The sequence below is a fragment of the Zea mays genome, chromosome 3 (assembly GCF_902167145.1).
Source record: "Zea mays cultivar B73 chromosome 3, Zm-B73-REFERENCE-NAM-5.0, whole genome shotgun sequence".
Taxonomy (NCBI): domain Eukaryota; kingdom Viridiplantae; phylum Streptophyta; class Magnoliopsida; order Poales; family Poaceae; genus Zea; species Zea mays.
The window spans coordinates 25,836,354-25,859,952 of NC_050098.1; positions in this window are offsets into that span (position 1 = coordinate 25,836,354).

Here is a 23,599-nt window from a genome sequence, read left to right on the forward strand (position 1 = left end):
AGTTATCAAACTGGCCCTCCATAAAGCCCCATTACTACACGATGGCCTACGCCTGGCCCGTTGCACCATTGCGAGACTGCAGGTAAGCGGGTTTGATTGAGGCCCATAGAAAAGTAGCATATCCGTTGTCCCGAATCACTTTCCCATACTATTAGCCTAATTCAACATGTTCAAACGGGTCGGATCAAGATCGAGTCATAGGCCATTTAGCATAGCTCGTACCCCACCCGTATCTAGTGTTGGATCGGGTTTTTTCAGGTTAGGTTGGGATTTTTTGGCTTTGGCACAGGTTTTTTCGGGTTGGGTCGGATTTTGGGTAAAAAAATATGGCCCCATACCTAATTCATGAATTATTGCAGGTCAAAAATTATGGTCTATACCTACCCGTTGCATTGGTCGGATCGGATCGGGCCGAGTTTTTTTCCGGACGGATCGGGTTGGGTTGGTCGGATTGAGTGGCCCATGATTAGATCTAAACCTAATATATGTGCCATATACAACAACCAAATTATAATTTCTATGTATAAGACAATTGCAAGTCAACTCAAAATATATATCGTAATCTCTAAAGTTATTTTAAAAAATATCCACTTTATTGAAACATTCAAATGATGTCAGATACCATGTACCTCTCTAGCAATCAAACTATGTATAAGACAATTGCAACTAAACTCAAAATATATATCGTAATCTCTAAAGTTATTTTAAAAATACCCAGTTTATTGAGACATTCAAATGATGGGATACCATGTACCTCTGTAGCCATCAAATTCGTTACCTTTTCATATTGCCACAGCGTACTTCTAGTTTTATTTGCATGTCCTTTTCTAACCATGTAAACACTCACGGAAGAACTGATCCAAGACAATATATGTTACAAATCCAAGGAAATATGTCTTCTCGTGTAAACAATCTTGGGCACAAGTGATAACAAAGGAGGCAAAAAGTTACATGGGGTGGATTGCTCCAAATTATTTATGTACCTTGAAATAGTTACTAGAATTCATTATTATACCGTTATCAAAATGATATCAAGACATCACGACATGCTAACCTTGGGCGCCTAGACTTTGCTGATTCTATACATCTTTCATCTCTGTCTTGCAGTATTTCTTGGGGCCAAGAAACTAAGGTTCGAACAACCATGAGGGACGTCACAGTTTTCTAGACCGGCGACCGCAGTCTCCAGGAGTTGTCAAACCAAACAATTGCCCTGAAAGCAATGAAGTTGCAACGAAAACGAGTAGAAATAATAAGGGCTTGTTCGTTTCTGTAGGATTGCACCTAGAATCGTTCCAGCTAATCAAAGTTTATATAAATTAGAGAAGCAATCCGGTTAGGAATCGTTCCGACCCACCAATACGGCACAAACAAACAAGACCTAAGACTGGAAAAAATCTTGATGTACACAGACATCATTACTCTTGTCCACCTAACCAGTGTCCTTGTAGGCACTATTTATATGTGTCAATAGAGATAACAATCGAACGAGTAGGACACCGATATATGTTTTAAGAACCCCTACCCCAAATAAAACTCAACCCATATTCATACCTATATATATTCATGGGTATAGATCTGTATTTATACACGTACCCGTCGGATATCTATTATCTACCTGACCACTATAATTTGAGCATTCAACATCAAACAACAATTTTATCACATTTAAAAAAAATATTATTCTAGCAGCATTAAACGATAACTTCAGCACCAAACAACATATATCGATGGAAAAAAAAGAAAAATGGGAATTTAGGACAATGTATTGAATTTGGTTGGCCCATATGTCAGTTACCCATCGGGTAACTGATATGGATACTAGATATCCATACCCACGAAAAAGTTATCTGCATGTACTTTATTATATCTATACCTGTACACGTGGATAGCAAATTCCATCATATACGTGTTTAATGGGCAATTATCCGTGGTTATTTATTCATACTTGTACCCATTGTCATCCCCAGTCCATAGGCAATACAAAAGATCGTATTGCCCTTGCCCTTCCATCTGCTCTAGGATGGAAGTATATTCCTCTATGCCTAAGGACAATACGGTTAGGAAACCTCAACCCCTTCTCCAAAGCACCTAAACCACTACAACAATCATGAAAGGAGGCCTCATAAATTAAGAACACATGGCCCTAGCTTCGCCCTCGCCACATTTTTCATATTCTCTTATGTCGTATCGTTGTCCCTCCTCGCCCTGCGAAGACCTACACTAAATGGTCTCAACGAGATAGGCGAAAAATGACACCATCAGAAAATCTCAAACACATTAATCATTGACCATTTCGCTGCATGGTCTGTTGGGAACTTGTTCTCAAATGCTATGAGTTAAGAACAAGACCACACAAAAACATCAAATGTTAAACCCTTCGTCCTTCGAGGCATTATTTCCCTTGGGATATAATAATCTTCGGACGAAGGTTATGAAGGACATACCTTCATTAATGCAACATATAATAATGAAGAAAGAATTATATGAAATGTAAAAGATAACATAAACAATTATATATCAACTCATTTCTATTTTATTACTATAGAAAAATAGAAATGATATCAGATTACAAATGTACCTTTAGCTCGAAGAAAGGTAAAAGTACAAGCATGACGCAAAAGCAGGATAACAAGTCAGCGTGAACAGTACGGGAGTGCTGTTCATCTATTTATAGGCACGGGACGTAGCCCGTGTGAAATTACATCCATGCCCTTTGCATTTGCTAATGACTCTAAGGTAATCCGCCGAGGTCTAAATAGCCTTTTACCTTTTAAGTCGGTTCCCTTTTCTGCCGTTATGCCGAAGCTCACTTGCGCGTAGCTTCGGCGCTGCGTCAACCTTCGTATTGTTCGCGCTTTTTACACTGTGTGTGGTACTGATCCGAGTTCGAAGGCACCTGTTCATATATTACACTCAAGAAACATTATTAAATCATGTTTTTGAGGACCTTCAGAAGACGAAGGCCCCAACAGTAGCCCCTCGCAAGGTTAATTTGTTAGAATAACGAATTCAGATTGCGATATGGACGAAGGCCCTAAGCTGAAGGTCCGAAAAAACACCTTCCCTTTGCTAGAATAGCAACAGTCAATGATAAATGGGGCCCTCCAACTTGGAGCGCGCTGAGCGTATAAATAAGAACTCACCCCGAGCACATTTGGCACACATACTCTGCTTTGCTTTACTTCTTAGCTCTTGCTTTCCATCAGTTGCTTAGTTTCTTAAATTTTCTAAGCTTCGAATTTAAGGTCATATTTTCGTTAGTTCCGAAGATAATGTCTCACGACAAGAAGACAGTTGTTGGAGCGAAGTTAACCGAAGAGGAGAAGCTTCTTGAGGAAAAGACTGTTGGATTCATTGAGTCAATTGCAAAGACAGATACAGAAAAGATTACAAAGAAAATTCTAGAAGGCTTATTTGAAGATACCGATGACAGTGATAGTTATGATGCGGAAAGTGGAGGCGAAGACTCTGAAGATCGGCCCTGGCGACCGAGTCACACAGTCTTAGGGAAATTGACTATCAGACAGAGTCATCTTGATAACATGAGAGGAAGGTATTTTTGAGACATATCTATTGTGAGGGCTGACAACGGAGACATGACTGTTCCTGCTCCTGAAGAGAATGAAGTCGCAATCTTCCGAAGCTTCTTCAAGGCTGGGCTTCGGTTCCCCTTAAGCAGATTTGTTGTTGAGGTTTTAAAGATATATGAGATTTTCCTTCACCAGATTACTCCCGAAGCAATTATCAGAATGGGGATCTTCGTCTGTGCCGTGAGGAGTCAAGGTTTGGAGCCAAGTGTAAAATGTTTCTGCAGCATGCATGAACTTTCGTATGAGACGAAGGCCTGGGGTAAGGAACAGTATCATAACAATTTTGGTTGCTATAGCTTCGTTGCTCGCTCAGGCTCAAGTTTACCAGTGCCAACATTTCGGAAAAAATGGCCCGGAGACTGGATGAAAGAATGGTTCTATGTGAAGAATGATTTGAAAGCAAGAGAAGATATTACAAAGATCATTATGCGCCCAATTTGGTCCCGCTTCGGCCTCCGGAAACCGAAGGTAGAGTTTGATGAGGAAGCCGAAGCGTGCCAAAGGGCCTTCAGCACAGTATGCGCATTTATTGGGACAAGGGACTTAGTCCAAGAGCACGTGGCCTTCAGAATATGGCCACTAATAGACAACTGGGAGATGCCAAAAGAGACCATCGGCAACACTAATGAAGGTGGTTTGGTTCGATTAAAATATATCTTCAGGTTTAGAGACCAATTTATCAAACCAGACGACGACTGGTTGAAGTGCGTTGAAAACACCAGCGATGAACTACTTGGAGCCTATTCCAAGTCTGAAGATAACGCACTATCTGCGGCCTTCGGGAGCCAAAAAAGAAGAGGCTAAATAGAGTTTTGGATGCTATCGGATTTATGTATCCTGACTACCGCTACCCACCAAGGGGGCAGAAGAGAAAGAGTGCAACTTCTGGGAAGGATGTTACTTCATCTGCTCCGAGTGAGACCGCGCCGAAGAGGAGAAAAGTGAAGGTTCTTACTCACTGACCACGCTACATTGAACCGGCCATAGTGCCCGAATTTGGCGGTGAGACCTGTTCGGCTACTGAAGCCAAAGAACCTGCGCTTACCCAGAAGATTGAAGAGCCGGCTGCAATGCCGAAGGCATCTTCAGCCAAAATAGCTAGCCGAAGGCCGATAATATTAAAGAGATAGAGGTCGAAGGAACAAAGATATTAGAAGTTAAAAGTCCTTCGGCAGAAGTGATAGTGCCGAAGGCACAAAAAGGTCTTACAGCGACCCCCAAGAGGAAAAGGATGGTCAACGTACTAGATGCGCTGGAGACGATAAAGACTTCAAGCTCTATGAAAGTCGCCTAAAGGGGGGTGAATAGGGTGAATCTGAAATTTACAAACTTAATCACAACTACAAGTCGGGGTTAGCGTTAGAAATATAAGCGAGTCCAAAAAGAGGGCGCAAAACAAATCAACAAAGAAAATAGAGCGGATGACACGACGATTTGTTTTACCGAGGTTCGGTTTTTGCAAACCTACTCCCCGTTGAGGTGGTCACAAAGACCGGGTCTCTTTCAACCCTTTCCCTCTCTCAAACGGTCACTTAGACCGAGTGAGCTCCTCTTCTCAATCAAATGGGACACTAAGTCCACTACAAGAACCACCACACAATTGGTGTCTCTTGTTTTGATTACAAGTGAGTTGAGCACAAGAAAGAAGGGAGAAGAAAAAGCAATCCAAGCGCAAGAGCTCAAATGAACACAAGTCACTCTCTCACTAGTCACTATTTGATTGGAATGATCTTTGGACTTGGGAGAGGATTTGATCTCTTTGGTGTGTATTGTATTGAATGATATAGCTCTTGTAAGGTGTAGGAAGTCTGAAAACTTGGATGCAATGAATGGTGGGTGGTTGGGGGTATTTATAGCCCCAACCACCAAAATGGCCGTTGGTGGAGGCTGCTGTCGCATGGCGCACCGGACAGTCCGGTGCGCCACCGGACACTGTCCGGTGCGCCAGCCACGTCACCCGACCGTTAGGGTTTGACCGTTGGAGCTTCTATCTTCTAGGCCACCGGATAGTCCGGTGGTGCACCGGACAGGTCCTTTAGACTGTCAGGTGCGCCTTCTGGCTCTGCTCTGACTTCTGCGCGCACTGTAGCGCATTAACTGCTGATGCAGACGACCGTTGGTGTTGTAGTAGCCGTTACTCCGTTGGCACACCGGACAGTCCGGTGCTACACCAGACAGTCCGGTGAATTATAGCGGAGCGGCTCCTAGAATTCCCGAAGGTGAGCAGTTCGGAGTTGAGTTCCCTGGTGCACCGGACACTGTCCGGTGGTGCACCGGACAGTCCGGTGCGCCAGACCAGGGCACACTTCGGTTATCTTTTGCTCTCTTTGTTTGAACCCTTTCTTGGTCTTTTTATTGGTTTGTTGTGAACCTTTGGCATCTGTAAAACTCATAATCTAGAGCAAACTAGTTAGTCCAATTATTTGTGTTGGGCAATTCAACCACCAAAATCAATTAGGAAAAGGTGTAAGCCTATTTCCCTTTCAATCTCCCCCTTTTTGGTGATTGATGCCAACACAAACCAAAGCAAATATAAAAGTGCAGAATTGAACTAGTTTGCATAATGTAAGTGCAAAGGTTGCTTGGAATGAAACCAATAATTATTTTTACTAAATATGCATGGATGGCTTTCTTCTTATTAAAATTTTAGACCACGCTTGCACCACTTGTTTTGTTTTTGCAAATTCTTTTGGAAATTATTTTCAAAGTCTTTTTGCAAATAGTCAAAGGTAAGTGAATAAGATTTTGATAAGCATTTACAAGATTTGAAATTTTCTACCCCTGTTTCAAATGCTTTTCCTTTGACTAAACAAAACCCCCCCTTAATGAAATCCTCCTCTTAGTGTTCAAGAGGATTTTATATATAGATTTTGCACTTTTGAAATTATATCAATAATAAGATACCAATTTGAAAACAAATTGAAAGACTAGAATTTTGAAATTTTGAAATTGGTGATGGTGCGGTCCTTTTGCTTTGGGCTAATACTCTCTCCCCCTTTGGCATGAATCGCCAAAAACGGAGTCATTAGAGCCCTTATAACTACTTTCTCCTCTTTTGGTAAATGACATATGAGTGAAGCTTATACCAAATTGGAGAGAGGTGTGGAGCGACGGCGAAGGATGAATAATTCGACGGAGTGGAGTGGAAGCCTTTGTCTTCGCCGAAGACTCCTTTTCCCTTTCAATCTATGACTTGGTATAAAATTTACTTGACAAAACACATTAGTCATAGCAAAGAGAGAGAGAGATGATCATAGGTATATAAATGAGCTATGTGTGCAAAATATCAATAAAAATCCCTAGAGTCAAGAATATTTAGCTCACGCCTAAGTTTGGTAAATGTTTGCTCATCTAATGGCTTGGTAAAGATATCAGCTAATTGTTATTTGGTGTTAACATATGCAATCTCGATATCCCCCTTTTGTTGGTGATCCCTTAAAAAGTGATACCGAATGGCCATATGTTTAGTGCAACTATGCTCAACGGGATTATCCGCCATGCGAATTGCACTCTCATTATCACATAGAAGAGGAACTTTGGTTAATTTGTAACCATAGTCCCTAAGGGTTTGCCTCATCCAAAGCAATTGCGCGCAACAATGACCTGCGGCAATATACTCGGCTTCGGCGGTAGAAAGAGCCACAGAATTTTGCTTCTTTGAAGCCCAAGACACTAGGGATCTTCCCAAGAACTGGCAAGTCCCCGATGTGCTCTTTCTATTAATTTTACACCCTGCCCAATCAGCATCGGAATAACCAATTAAGTCAAATGTGGATCCCCTGGGGTACCAAAGGCCAAACTTAGGAGTATAAACTAAATATCTCAAGATTCGTTTTACGGCCCTAAGGTGAACTTCCTTAGGATCGGCTTGGAATCTTGCACACATGCATACGGAAAGCATAATATCCAGTCGAGATGCACATAAATAGAGTAAAGAACCTATCATCGACCGGTATACCTTTTGATCTACGGATTTACCTCCCGTGTCGAGGTCGAGATGCCCATTAGTTCCCATGGGTGTCTTGATGGGCTTGGCATCCTTCATCCTAAACTTGGTGAGAATGTCTTGAATGTACTTCGTTTGGCTAATGAAGGTGCCCTCTTGCAGTTGCTTTACTTGAAATCCTAAGAAATACTTCAACTCCCCCATCATAGACATCTCGAACTTTTGAGTCATGATCCTACTAAACTCTTCACATGTAGATTCGTTAGTAGACCCAAATATGATATCATCAACATAAATTTGGCATACAAACAAATCATTTGCAAGTGTTTTAGTAAAGAGAGTAGGATCGGCTTTTCCGACTTTGAAGCCATTAGCGATAAGAAAATCTCTTAGGCATTCATACCATGCTCTTGGGGCTTGTTTGAGCCTATAAAGCGCCTTAGAGAGTTTATAAACATGGTTAGGGTACTCACTATCTTCAAAGCCAGGAGGTTGCTCAACATAGACCTCTTCCTTGATTGGTCCATTGATGAAGGCACTCTTCACGTCCATTTGGTAAAGCTTAAAGTCATGGTAAGTAGCATAGGCTAATAATATACGAATGGACTCAAGCCTAGCTATGGGTGCATAGGTTTCTCCAAAATCCAAACCTTCGACTTGTGAATACCCTTTGGCTACAAGTCGTGCCTTGTTCCTTGTTACCACACCATGCTCATCTTGTTTGTTGCGGAAGACCCACTTGGTTCCTACAACATTTTGGTTAGGACGTGGAACCAAATGCCATACCTCATTCCTTGTGAAATTATTGAGCTCCTCTTGCATCGCCAACACCCAATCCGACTCTTGAAGTGCTTCCTCCACCCTATGTGGCTCAATAGAGGAAACAAACGAATAATGTTCACAAAAATGTGCAACACGAGATCGAGTGGTTACCCCCTTATGAATGTCGCCGAGGATGGTGTTCATGGGGTGATCTCGTTGGATTGCTTGGTGCACTCTTGGGTGTGGCGGTCTTTGATTTTGTTCATCCTCCTTGTCTTGATCATTTGCATCTCCCCCTTGATCCTTGTCCTCTTCTTGAGGTGGCTCATCTTCTTGATCTTCTTCTTCATCATCTTGAGCTTCATCCTCATCTTGAGTTGGTAGAGATGCTTGCATTGAGGAGGATGGTTGATCTTGTGCTTGAATGGGCTCTTCGGATTCTTTAGGACACACATCTCCAATGGACATGTTCCTTAGCGCGACTCACGGAGCCTCTTCATCATCTAATTAATCAAGATCAACTTGCTCTACTTGAGAGCCGTTAGTCTCATCAAACACAATGTCACAAGAAATTTCAACTAGTCCAGTGGACTTGTTAAAGACTCTATATGCCCCTGTGTTTGAATCATATCCTAGTAAAATGCCTTCTACAGCCTTAGGAGCAAATTTGGATTTTCTACCTCTTTTAACAAGAATAAAGCATTTGCTACCAAAGACTCTAAAATATGAAACATTGGGCTTTTTACCGGTGAGGAGTTTATACGATGTCTTCTTGAGGATTCGGTGTAGATATAACCAGTTGATGGCGTAGCAAGCGGTGTTGACCGCTTCGGCCCAAAACCGGTCCGAAGTCTTGTACTCATCAAGCATGGTCCTTGCCATGTCCAATAGAGTTCTATTCTTCCTCTCCACTACACCATTTTGTTGTGGCGTGTAGGGAGAAGAGAACTCATGCTTGATGCCCTCCTCCTCAAGAAAACCTTCTATTTGTGAGTTCTTGAACTCCGTCCCATGGTCGCTTCTTATTTTCTTGATCCTCAAGCCGAACTCATTTTGAGCCCGTCTCAAGAATCCTTTTAAAGTTTCTTGGGTTTGAGATTTTTCCTGTAAGAAGAATACCCAAGTGAAGCGAGAATAATCATCCACAATAACAAGACAGTACTTACTCCCTCCGATGCTTATGTAAGCTATTGGGCCGAATAAATCCATGTGGAGTAGCTCCAATGTCCTGTCAGTTGTCATGATGTTCTTATATGGATGGTGAACACCAACTTGCTTCCCTGCTTGGCATGCGCTACAAATCCTGTCTTTCTCAAAATGAACATTTATTAGTCCCAAAATGTGCTCTCCCTTTAGAAGCTTATGAAGATTCTTCATTCCAACATGGGCTAGTCGGCGATGCCAGAGCCAACCCATGTTAGTCTTAGCAATTAAGCAAGTATCGAGTTCAGCTCTATTAAAATCAACTAAGTATAGCTGACCCTCTAATACTCCCTTAAATGCTACTGAATCATCACTTCTTCTAAGGACAGTAACACCTATATCTGTAAAAAGACAGTTGTAGCCCATTTTACATAATTGAGAAACGGAAAGCAAATTGTAATCTAAAGAATCAACAAGAAAAACATTGGAAATAGAGTGGTCAGGAGATATAGCTATTTTACCAAGTCCTTTGGCCAAACCTTGATTTCCATCCCCGAATGTGATAGCTCGTTGGGGATCTTGGTTTTTCTCGTATGAGGAGAACATCTTTTTCTCCCCAGTCATATGGTTTGTGCACCCGCTGTCGATAATCCAACTTGAGCCCCTGGATGCATAAACCTACAAAACAGATTTAGTTCTTGATTTTAGGTACCCAAACGGTTTTGGGTCCTTTAACATTAGATACAAGAACCTTGGGTACCCAAACACAGATTTTTGATCCCTTGTGTTTGCCCCCAACATACTTGGCAACTACCTTGCCGGATTTGTTGGTTAGCACATAAGAAGCATCAAAAGTTCTAAATGAAACATTATGATCATTTGATGCTTTAAGAGTTTTCTTAGGCAATTTAGCATGGGTTGATTGCCTAGAACTAGATGCCTCACTCTTATACATAAAAGCATGATTAGGACCGGAGTGAGACTTCCTAGAGTGAATTCTCCTAATTTTGTGTTTGGGATAACCGGCAGGGTATAAAATGTAACCCTCGTTATCCTGAATCATGGGAGCCTTGCCCTTAACAAAATTAGACAATCTTTTAGGCGAGGCATTAAGCTTGACACTGTCTCCATGTTGGAAGCCAATGCCATCCTTAATACCAGGGCGTCTCCCACTATAGAGCATGCTTCTAGCAAATTTAAATTTCTCATTTTCTAAGTCATGCTCATTAATTTTGGCATTAAGTTGAGCTATGTGATCATTTTGTTGTTTAATTAAGGCTAGGTGATCATGGATAGCATCAACATTAATATCTCTACATCTAGTACAAATAGTAACATGCTCAACGGAAGATGTAGAGGGTTTGCAAGTATTTAATTCAACAATCTTAGCATGCAAAATATCATTCTCATTTCTAAGATTGGAAATAGAAGCATTGCAAACATCTAAATCATTAGCCTTAGCAATTAATTTTTCATTTTCAATTTTAAGGCTAGAAAGAGAAGCATTCAAATTGTCAATCTTAGCAATTAAATTGGCATTATTATTTCTAAGACTAACAATTGAATCATCACAAGCATCAAGCTTTTCAACCTTAGCAATTAGTTTGGCATTCTCATTTCTAAGGTTGGAAATGATATCATGGCAAGTGCTTAGCTCACTAGTTAATTTTTCACATTTTTCTACTTCTAGAGCATAAGCATTTTTCACCTTAACATGCTTTTTATTTTCTTTAATTAGGAAGTCCTCTTGGCTATCCAAGAGTTCATCCTTATCATGGATAGCGCTAATTAATTCATTTAATTTTTCTTTTGTTGCATGTTTAAGTTGGCAAAAAGAGTAAACAGGTCATCCTCATTATCACTAGAATTAGCCTCATCGTTAGATGTTGCATATTTAGTTGAGGATTTTGATTTTACCTTCTTCCTTTTGCCGTTCTTTGCCATGAGACACTTGTGGCCGACGTTGGGGAAGAGGAGCCCTTTATTGACGGCGATGTTGGCGGTGTCCTCGTCGGAGGAGGAGTCGGTGGAGCTCTCGTCGGAGTCCCATTCCCGGCAAACACGGGCATCGCCGCCCTTCTTCTTGTAGTACCTCTTCTTTTCTCTCCTCTTTCCCTTCTTGTCATCGCCTCTGTCACTATCACTAGATAATGAACATTTTGCAATGAAATGACCGGGCTTACCACACTTGTAGCACACTTTCTTGGAACGGGGCTTGTAATCTTTCCCCTTCCTTTGTTTGAGGATTTGACGGAAGCTCTTGATGATGAGCGCCATCTCCTTATTGTCGAGCTTGGAGGCGTCGATGGGAATTCTACTTAGAGTAGACTCTTCTTTCTTCTCCTCTGTTGCTTTGAATGCAACGGGTTGTGCTTTGGGTACGGAGGAGGATGTGCCTTGCTCGATGATCTTTTTGGAGCCTTTGATCATTAGTTCAAAGCTCACAAATTTATCTATTACTTCCTCGGGAGACATTAGCTTGTATCTAGGATCACCACGAATTAATTGTACTTGAGTAGGATTAAGAAAAACTAGTGATCTTAGAATAACCTTGACCATCTCATGGTCATCCCATTTAGTGCTCCCGAGGTTGCACACTTGGTTCACCAAGGTCTTGAGCCGGTTGTACATCGCTTGTGGCTCCTCCCCTTGGTGAAGCATGAATCGACCGAGCTCCCCCTCGATCGTCTCCCTCTTGGTGATCTTGGTCACCTCATCTCCTTCGTGCGCCGTTTTGAGGACGTCCCAAATCTCCTTGGCGCTCTTCAATCCTTGCACCTTGTTATACTCCTCTCGACTTAGAGAGGCGAGGAGTATTGTGGTGGCTTGTGAGTTGAAGTGCCGGATTTGGGCAACTTCGTCCGAATCGTAGTCCTCATTCCCTACAGATGGTACCTATATACCAAACTCAACAACATTCCAAATACTAGTGTGGAGTGAGGTTAGGTGATGCCTCATTTTGTCACTCCACATGTTATAATCTTCACTGTCAAAAACCGGTGGTTTGCCTAATGGAACAGAAAGTAATGGAGTACGTTTAGAAATGCGAGGGTAGTGTAGGGGAATCTTACTAAACTTCACTACCGGAATCAACATCTTCGCCGAGTGCCGGAAGCACTCGGCGAAGCCTTAAAAACACTCGGCAAAGGCTTTGCCGAGTGTAACACTCGGCAAAGAAGGCTCGGCAAAAAGTGCATCGGCAAAGACTTCTTTGCCGAGTACTTTTTCTCGGGCACTCGGCAAAGATCTTTGCCGAGTGTCAGGGAGCACTCGGCAAAGAAAAGCGCCCGTTACGGCGCCGGTTGACGGAGACGGCGGCTTTGCCGAGTGTCAACGGCGACACTCGGCAACGAAGATATCTTTGCCGAGTGTCCTCCTGGCAGCACTCGGCAAAGAGGTCGTCTTTGCCGAGTGCCGTTAGGGACACTCGGCAAAGAGCCCGCCAGGGAGGGTCCCCATGTCAGGCTCTTTGCCGAGTGTCCCAATTGGCACTCGGCAAAGACGACCTCTTTGCCGAGTGCTAGCGACATAACACTCGGCAAAGAACCTAAGCCGGTGCCCAGGTCTGTGCTCTTTGCCGAGTGTTATGACCCAGACACTCGGCAAAGAGCCTCTTTGCCGAGTGTAACACTCGGCAAAGTGACCAGTATGTACCTTTTTTAATTTGTTTTTTGTTTTCCATCCACACAAACAGAAGATATCACATATATATCACATATATACATCACAGATATCATCACAGACATAAATAGCCAACACAAACATAAAACCGTGACCACAAACATAAATATTCATCACAAACATAAGTGTTCAACACAAGTATTAAACACAAACATAAGTCTCAAACGTCGCAAGCTCACACATAAGTATCAAACAGAAACATAAGTATTATACATAAGTTCTGAAGTCTAAAACAATGACTCATGGAGGTGGGCGGTTTGGCCGGGGTTGCGTTGGGCTGAACCCTTCCGGAGGGTTGTTGGATGCCGCCCCAGATTGGCCCTGCAGAGAGAAGAGATAGCATGTGTTATACCAGATGCATTACAAACATCTAACTACAATATTGATACTCACAGGAGTGTGGAAGACAGTAGGGTCAACTGGGGGGAACAATGGAGGTGGCGGAGCGATGCCCTGTGCGGCGCCAAGGCTCTGCATGTACTGGAACATCTCCGCCATCCTCTGATCAGCCGCCGCCCGCTCCGCCATTATCCTCGCCTCCATCTCTTCTAGTTGGGTCTGTAATATTACAAGCCAACGTTATAGTAACTCAAAGACTAGGTATATAACTAAAGGAAGGACGAGTTACAGAAGCACTAACCTCGAGTTGCTGTATGCGATGCAGTGAGCTGTCGTGCCGAGGTCGAATGGCTGGGCTCGAGCCCGTGCTCCTTGCTCTCACCTGAGACAGAGTGGGAGTGGAGGACGAGTCGATTGCCCCGTCGGCAATCCAGTACCGCCCATGTCTCTTGCCTCCTCCGACCCTCATGAGCACCTCGGGGTCGATAGGCTCGGTGCTCGGATCATAGTCTGGGCCATGGACCTCCTGCGCCATGGCGGTGTAGTCATGGAGGCGGCTGTAGACGGCGGGGTTGGTGTAGGCCTCGGGCCCGTCATCCGGGTTGTAGGTGACGTCGGACGTCGCCTTACCCTTATGGGCCATAGCATAGGCCGAGAAGGTGGAACAAGGCCTGCCACCATGTGACGCCGACTGCAACGAAAACCAACGAGATAGTTAGAAATAATATCTAACTTAGTGCTATATATCTAAATAAAAAAGGTGGCGTACCCATGCTTCGGCATATTGGCCCAGGCTCCGGCTGCCTTGGTGGTGCGAGGGGCCTTGCATCTGCAAACGCCGTTCCCGGCTAGCTGTGTGCACCTCGTCCCACTCAGCCGAACACCACCTATCCACCATCTGCTCCCAGCACAGAGGATGTGCGGCGCACCAATGTGGAATCACCTGCAAAGTAAACACATAAAGTGCATATCAGAAGATAAAATAAAATTCATGCATGGAGTACTGGTACCAAACATGCATGACTTTACCTCCAGGTACTGCTCCCTGGTCAACGACATGGTTCGGGCTTGAGGTTTGGTCACCTTCTCCCCAAGGACGGAGCCGTGGTAGGTGATGATGGCCTGGATGCGGGCCTCATAGTGCATGTCCACGACGAGCTTCTTACAGCACGTGGTGGCCACCACATCCGCCCTAGCCTCGTATCCAGCATCGCATCTGAAGAAATCCTGCATACAAAAACGATGTATCCATACATTATTTCAAGAATTTGCAACGAATGCGACATATTTTATATTATACTAAGACTTACCCACAGCTCTTGCTTCACCCGCTCTGCCTTGTTATTGAATTCCCTGCCGTCCCGGTCTACTGCATCGGGGGCGACGGCGTAGTGGTCGAAGGTGAAGGCTGGACCCGTCACTCCGGCGTACTCCACAAGTCCAGGGAAGTGTTCCCTGCACAGCAGGCCGAGGATGTTGTTGGGGGGGCGACGATGACCCCCAGCATAATCCAAAACCGTCCAAGACCTGTCCAAGTGATAAATAAAAAGTATTAGTTTATATTATGATTTTGAACACATAATATGAACAAGAATGAAGAACATAAAGTTACATACCTCTCCCCTTCCGGCCGAATCAACGGTCGTCTGTCCCGAAGTATGGGACGCGGCGGGAGACTCACGGGGCCTCGCAGGTAGATGCTCCTCGAACTAGAGCCGCCTGAACCTGAGGCGTCCTGCTGCTGGTCGTCGTCGTCCTGCTGCTGGTCGTCGTCGTCCTGAGGCGCCGCCTGCTGCTGCGCTGCCTGCTCTGCCTCGTGCTGTTGCGCTGCCTGCTCTGCATCGTCCGCCGTCCTACTCCTCCTCCCCCTCCTCCTCCTCAGGAAACCGCCCACCATATTTGTTCAACAACCTGCAATTAAGAGTAAACAAATAAGCACATATAAAAAGATGTATTTAAAAACAGGTGCGAAATAAAAAGTCATATAGCATTACATCGATTAAAAATAATCTTCATATGTGTCGGGGTTAGCCGGATCATAACTCTCATCATCACTATCAAGCATTTCAATCTCAACACCATCGGAAGACGCAACCTCATCATTGCCTTCAAGGATTACTAAGTCATTATCATTTTGCACCTCATCATCCTCTTCATCAACAACCATTTCAATATCTACGTCCATTCCGATAGCTTCAGTTAAGTCTATCTCAAATCGCCCTTCTAGCCCATCTTCTTGGAAGAACTCTCCATCATATGTGTCCGGGTCTAAGTTGTAATCTTCATCGTTAGGAACAGGTAACCTCCCATGCAGCGATACCTTATACACAACATTCCAACCCTTAAGATGTTCTTTCGTTTGACACGCATATGGGAGATAATACACTTGTGTGGCCTGTTGGGCCACGATATAGACATCGTCTCCTGCTAAGGTGGAATCTTGTCGAATTTCGACTATCCCAAGATTAGAATGTGTCCGTCTCGTCACTTGAGGGTCAAACCAATGATATTTGAATATCACTGGAGTAAGAGGTTTGGAACCATAAAAATTGAGCTCATATATTTCTTCAATTCGTCCAAAATAATCGACATTGTCAAGGCCCGGCGTAAAGACTCCAGAACACGTTGTTTTCCGATTGGGCCGACTTTGGTCGTAGTGTGTTGTGCGAAAACGGTATCCATTGACGTCATACCCAGAATATTTCTTGACCCTATAAGCAAAGTCGTTGGCTACTTGTCTCAACTCGGCACTCATAGACGGATCTCTTTGGCCCTGCAAGTATTCGCAAGTTAAAAGACGCTAAATTGAGTTCAAAGACGTATCTCTTTTACAAACTAAGCACGTACCTTACGTTTGAACCAGGAAATGAAATCGGGCAACCCATTTCTCGCACCCTTTCTAAGAAGAGCGTCATATTCCTGTGGAGTGGGGTCCCTTGATCGACGCCAGAATTCATGAAGAAATTGTTCCATGTATGGCGTCACCTCTTCAAGGTTGGTCAATACGTATAGCATGATATGTCGCCACTCTTCATGTGTCAGGGTCTTCGTGGTCGAGCCACTTGCGCTTCCGAGTTGGCCTCGAAATATGCTAAGGTTCGATTCATTGTCGCCATCATTGTAACGAGGGGGTGGATTATGCACGCTCGGCAGTTTGTCACCATAATAAGTTGTTGTAAAGTTTGAGACCTCCTCTAGAATGTATGCCTCTGCAATGGAAGCCTCGATTTTGCATTTATTTCTACATTTCTTTCGAATAGTCTTTAGACATCTCTCGATTGGATAGCACCAACGTCCCTGCACGGGGCCCCCCATTCGTGCCTCATAGGGGAGATGAAGAATCAAATGCTGCATTGGATTGAAGAAGCCGGGTGGAAATATCTTCTCAAGCTTACACAGTAACACGGGGGCCAATCTTTCCAAGTCTGCAACCACGGTCCGAGATAACTCTTTTGCACAAAGCTGACGGAAGAAATAGCTCAACTCTGAAAGCGTTAGCCAGACATGCTCAGGGACATAGCCTCGAACCATCGCAGGAAGAATCCGTTCAATCCATATGTGGAAGTCATGACTCTTCATCCCTAAGACTCGCATAGTAGATAAGTTCACCCCCCTACTCAGGTTAGCTGCATACCCATCAGGGAACATCAACATCTTGATCCACTGAAGTACTTCCTTCCTCTGGGCCCTGCTTAGGACGAAATCGGCCTTAGGCCTTCTCCATGTCTTTTCGCCACTTGGCGGCTTCATCTCTAGTTTTGGTCTATCACATAACGCTGCCAGATCCACTCTTGCCTTCACATTATCCTTTGACTTATCAGGAATGTCCATAATTGTTGCCCACAGTGCCTCGGCAACATTTTTTCAGTGTGCATCACGTCAATGTTGTGTGGAAGGAGCAGGTCGTCATAATAGGGGAGCCGAGTCAAGCCAGACTTATGTGTCCACATATGCTGCTCACCATATCCCACAAAACCACCTTCTGTATTGGCCACGAGCCCATCTATCTGTTGACGAATTTCGGCACCAGTCATCGTTGCAGGTGGACGGTCTGTCACTACGACACCTTTCGTAAAGTTCTTGATGTCTAGGCGGAATGGATGGTCAGCAGGAAGAAATTGTCGATGTTTATCGAAGGACGAATATTTGCCACCCTTTTTCAACCAAATGAACCTGAGAGCTTCCTTGCAAACTGGGCATGGGAACTTACCGTGAACACACCAGGCACAGAATAGCCCATAGGCCGGTAAGTCATGCATGGAGTACTGGTACCAAACATGCATTCTGAAGTTTGTCTTTGTAGCTCGGTCAAACGTCCATACCCCTTCCTCCCAGGCACGTACCAATTCATCAATCAAAGGCTCCATGTAAACGCCCATTTTTGTTCCCCGGGTGTCCGGGAATTATCAATGACACGAATATATTCTGCCTTTGAAAGCACACACCAGGGGGAGATTGATTGGGATAACAAACACGGGCCAACATGTGTACGGGGCAGCGCTCATTCCATAGGGATTGAACCCATCTGTGGCCAACGCAACACGTACATTACGAGCCTCTTCGGCTTTGTCACGGTGAATGTCATCAAAGTGTTTCCATGCTTCACCATCTGATGCGTGCACCATCTTGTCAGGATTGTATCGTTTTCCATTTTTGTGCCAAATCATCTGTTTCGCGGATTCCTCTGTCATGTACAGACGCTGGATCCTCGGTACGAACGGAAGGTGTCGTAGGATTGTCAAGGGGATGTCTAGCTGCCTCTTCTGTCCATCACCAGAGTTTACCTCCATAAACCTAGACGAATTACACTTGGGACAGTACTTTGCCTCCGCGTATTCTTTCCTAAATAGCACGCAGCCCTTCGGACAAGCATGAATCTGCTCATACGTCATCTTGAGTGCACGAAGTAGTTTCTGTGCCTCGTACATGCTCTTTGGCAGAACGTGATCATCCGGAAGCAGACTCCCAATAACCGTCAACAAGCCATCGAATGCGTCTCTACTCATGCTGTACTGCGACTTGAACGCCATTACACGCCCAATGGCATCCAGTTGAGAAACCTTTGTCTGGCCGTGAAGGGGCTTCTGTGCCGCGTCGAACATGTCGTAGAACGCCTTTGCAGTCGGCTCTGGCTCGTCATCCATACATCCTCCCGTGTACTGTGCCTCCTGATAGTCGTTCAACATATCCGCTACCCCCGCATCCGCGTCATAATCCTCGACACGTTGTCTCAGCACCTCCTCTCTCGTACGATGCGCTTCACCATGAAATATCCACCGAGTATAGCCCGGCGTAAATCCATTCTTCCAAATATGTTCTACCATGGTCTTCTTTGGTTTTCTTTTCCGGTTGTCACAATTGCTGCACGGGCATGGGACTAGACTCGCTCCTTTAGCAGCTTCGTCGTATGCCCGTTCCACGAAATCATCGGTCTTTCTAATCCATTCAGTGGTGACATCGTTTCTTCCTCTACGGCCCGTGTACATCCACTCACGGTCCTCCATCCTATAACAGGAAATTTCGGCAGCACCTCCCCTGCACGGGGAGGTTTCGAAATCCTGCAAATTAAATTTTCAGCACGATGGCTGACATCCATACATAATTCAACGGCACGATGGCCGGCAATCATCAATACTCAATATTAACCTAATCATACACGTAAATAAATTTAACACAAGAAAACTAAATATTAATCTAATCAACACAATATTAAACTTAATCATACCCAACAGGCGGGACGACGGGTCACAGACGAATCGACGGGTCGCGGACGAGTCGACGGGTCGCGGGGCGAGGCGGCGGGGGCACGGCAAGGGCACGGCGAGGGCACGACGAGGGCACGCACGGCGGGGACGCGACGGGGGCACGGTGAGGGCACGACGAGGGAAAGCACGGCGGGGACACGGCGGGGACACGGCGGCAAGGGCCTCGTGGCGAGGGCGTGGGCGCGGCGGCGTGGACGCGGGCGAGTGTGAGCGCGCGGCGGCGGCGCGTAGCGGCGGCGGCGCGGCGCGGTGTGGGCGCGCGCGGCGTGGGCGGGCGCGCCGTGGGCGGGCGAGGGCGCGGCGGCGTCGCGGCGGCGCGGCGGGGTCGCGGCGCGGCGGCGGGGTCGCGGCGGGCGAGGGCGCTGCGGCGTCGCGGCGGCGCGGCGGGGTCGCGGCGGGGTCGCGGCGCGGCGGCGGGGTCGCGGCGGCGATTTACGGCGGCGGAGGCGGCGCGATGAGTGAGTGAGAGAGTGAGAGAGAAAGAAGAGAAACCAGCGCTATGTAAACGCGCTTTGCCGAGTGCCCGTGATCTGGCACTCGGCAAAGATTTTTTTTATTTTAAAATAAGCTTTGCCGAGTGCCGACGAGCTGGCACTCGGCAAAGTCTAACGTACACTTCTTTGCCGAGTGTCACCAAGTGGGCACTCGGCAAAGCCTCCTTTGCCGAGTGTCAACCTACTGACACTCGGCAAAGTACTTTTTAATTTTTTTGTTTTGTCTCCCAAACTTTTTGTGGTATGTTCCTACACTATGTAGACCTACATGTATCATTTGTGGACAATTATAACAGAGATCCAATCGTTAGTAGATTTAGTTCGTTTATTTGAATTTCTTCGGAAAATTCAAATTTGAACTGCAGGTCACTCGAAACTTGGAAAACCGTGCATGAAAAAATGATATTCATGGTACTTAGCATAAGTTACGACCGATTTCAGAAGCGTACCGGAAACTTCGAGCAACATGCTCACTAAACATGGCCGTGAACTTGGCATCCACGTGTTTAAAAATTGTATAAAACACAAACAAAGTCAGAAAATCATGAAACTTGTCCCCGTGTCATGATATCATATGTATAGGCTGTGATAAAAATTTTAGACTGTTTGGAGAAAGTTGTGAGACACTATGTGTAGAAACCTAAGAGGACTACACATGAAATCATAGAGTTTCAATGTGGATCTATTAGGTTTCTACACATAGTGTCTCACAACTTTCTCCAAACAGTCTAAAATTTTTATCACAGCCTATACATATGATATCATGACACGGGGACAAGTTTCATGATTTTCTGACTTTGTTTGTGTTTTATACAATTTTTAAACACGTGGATGCCAAGTTCACGGCCATGTTTAGTGAGCATGTTGCTCGAAGTTTCCGGTACGCTTCTGAAATCGGTCGTAACTTATGCTAAGTACCATGAATATCATTTTTTCATGCACGGTTTTCCAAGTTTCGAGTGACCTGCAGTTCAAATTTGAATTTTCCGAAGAAATTCAAATAAACGAACTAAATCTACTAACGATTGAATCTCTGTTATAATTATCCACAAATGATACATGTAGGTCTACATAGTGTAGGAACATACCACAAAAAGTTTGGGAGACAAAATCAAAAAATAAAAATATACTTTGCCGAGTGTCTGGATAAGACACTCGGCAAAGAGCTCTTTACCGAGTGCTAGACGTGTGACACTCGGCAAAGAATACTCTTTGCCGAGTGTCAGCCGCTGGCTCTCAGCAAAGACTGACGGCCGTCAACTTTAGGACGGCCGTTGACGGCCCTTTGCCGACAGCCCCCTTTGTCGAGTGTTTGACACTCGGCAAACTATTCTTCGCCGAGTGTCGTCCTGTGCCGAGTGTCCAGCGCTCGGTAAAGAGCCTCGTTGCCGAGAGTCTAGCTTTACCGAGTGCGGCACTCGGCAAAGCCTTCTTTGCCGAGTGCCCGACAAAAAGCACTCGACAAAGATTGCAACACTCGGCAAAGCCTTGGATTCCGGTAGTGCTTCTTGCGCTCATGGCGCTTAGAAGTTACGGACGGTGCTTCGGAGCCAGAGGTGGATGGCGATGAAGAATCGGTCTCGTAGTAGACCACCTTCCTCATCTTCTTCTTCTTTTCGCCACTCCGATGCGACTTGTGTGAAGGGGATTCCTTCTCCTTCCCTTTGTTGCGGGACTCTCCCGATGGAGCCTTCCCATGGCTTGTAGCGGGCTTGTCGCCGGTCACCATCTCCTTCTTGGCGTGATCTTCCGACATCACTTCGAGCGGTTAGGCTCTAATAAAGCACCGGGCTCCGATACCAATTGAAAGTCGCCTAGAGGGGGGGTGAATAGGGCGAATCTAAAATTTACAAACTTAATCACAACTACAAGCCGAGGTTAGCGTTAGAAATATAAGCGAGTCCAAAAAGAGGGTGCAAAACAAATCAACCAAGAAAATAGAGCGGATGACACGACGATTTGTTTTTACCGAGGTTCGGTTTTTGCAAACCTACTCCCTGTTGAGGTGGTCACAAAGACCGGGTCTCTTTCAACCCTTTCCCTCTCTCAAACGGTCACTTGACCGAGTGAGCTTCTCTTCTCAATCAAATGGGACACTAAGTCCACTACAAGGACCACCACACAATTGGTGTCTCTTGTTTTGATTACAAGTGAGTTGAGCACAAGAAAGAAGGGAGAAGAAAAAGCAATCCAAGCGCAAGAGCTCAAATGAACACAAGTCACTCTCTCACTAGTCACTATTTGATTGGAATGATCTTTGGACTTGGGAGAGGATTTGATCTCTTTGGTGTGTCTTGTATTGAATGATATAGCTCTTGTAAGGTGTAGGAAGTCTGAAAACTTGGATGCAATGAATGGTGGGTGGTTGGGGGTATTTATAGCCCCAACCACCAAAATGGCCGTTGGTGGAGGCTGCTGTCGCATGGCGCACCGGACAGTCCGGTGCGCCAGCCACGTCACCCGACCGTTAGGGTTCGACCATTGGAGCTTCTGTCTTCTGGGCCACCGGACAGTCCGATGGTGCACCGGACAGGTCCTGTAGAGTGTCTGGTGTGCCTTCTGGCTCTGCTCTGACTTCTGCGCGCACTGTAGCGCATTAACTGCTGTTGCAGACGACCGTTGGCGTTGTAGTAGCCGTTACTCCGCTGGCACACCAGACAGTCCGGTGAATTATAGTGGAGTGGCTCCTAGAATTCCCGAAGGTGAGCAGTTCAGAGTTGAGTTCCCTGGTGCACCGGACACTGTCCGGTGGCACACCGGACAGTCCGGTGCGCCAGACCAGGGCACACTTCGGTTGTCTTTTGTTCTCTTTGTTTGAACCCTTTCTTGGTCTTTTTATTGGTTTGTTGTGAACCTTTGGCATCTGTAAAACTCATAATCTAGAGCAAACTAGTTACTCCAATTATTTGTGTTGGGCAATTCAACCACCAAAATCAATTAGGAAAAGGTGTAAGCCTATTTCCCTTTCACTCTACTCCAGGGAAAACTGCCGAAGCTTCAAAAGCGCAGACTGAGACAAAACTAACTGAAGCCAAAGCTGCAAAGAGCCAGGCCGAGACTGAAGCTAGGCCTTCAGAGCCCGCCAAGGAGAAATCCTTGGAAACCAAAGAAGAGGAAACAGAAAAAGAAACTGCAGAACAAATTCTGCCTGAAAAAACTGCCACTCCTACTCCCGAAGCATCCTCCGAAGTTCTTGATTATATTGTACGACATGCTTCGGGAAAAAGGTCATCTGAAGAAGAAAGGCGAGAAGCTCAATACTATGCCCAGAAACTGAAATATCCAAAGGGGGCATTGATATTCAACGACAGCAGAGAAGAAGATTTCTTATATTGTCTCCCAGATAGCAAGGAGATTTCTGTCTGCCGGGAGATGAGCAGAAGCTTTGGATTCCCGACACTGGAAGTCGGGCTTTCGGCGCTATCGAATGATGAATTGGCGGATAGCTTAGCATATAATAGTTTAAAGGTGCGAGACTAAAATTTTTTGTACTTAAAAACGAAAATTTTTGTTTATTTGCTTATGCTTAATACCGCACTTCTTTTGCAGGGCCTAATTCTTAGCAATGCCCTTAGGGCACAGAAAAGTGCCGAAGACGAAGGATGCACTATAGCTTTGAACAACCTTCGTTTCAAAGTAATTGAACTAAGGAACGAAGGTCTTGAAAAAGATAGAATATTAAACTCATTGGTGAACAAAATAAGAGAAGACGAAGCTACTTCCAAAGCCCAAGCTGAAGCCCAGAAATACGAAATTGAGAACCTTCGGAAGGAGCTGGCTGAAGCAAAATTGAAATGTGCTATTGCCGAAGCTGACCGAGACGCCAGTGATTACTGGAAAAATTATTGGGAAAAACAGTTGTAGAACTCCGCTCTT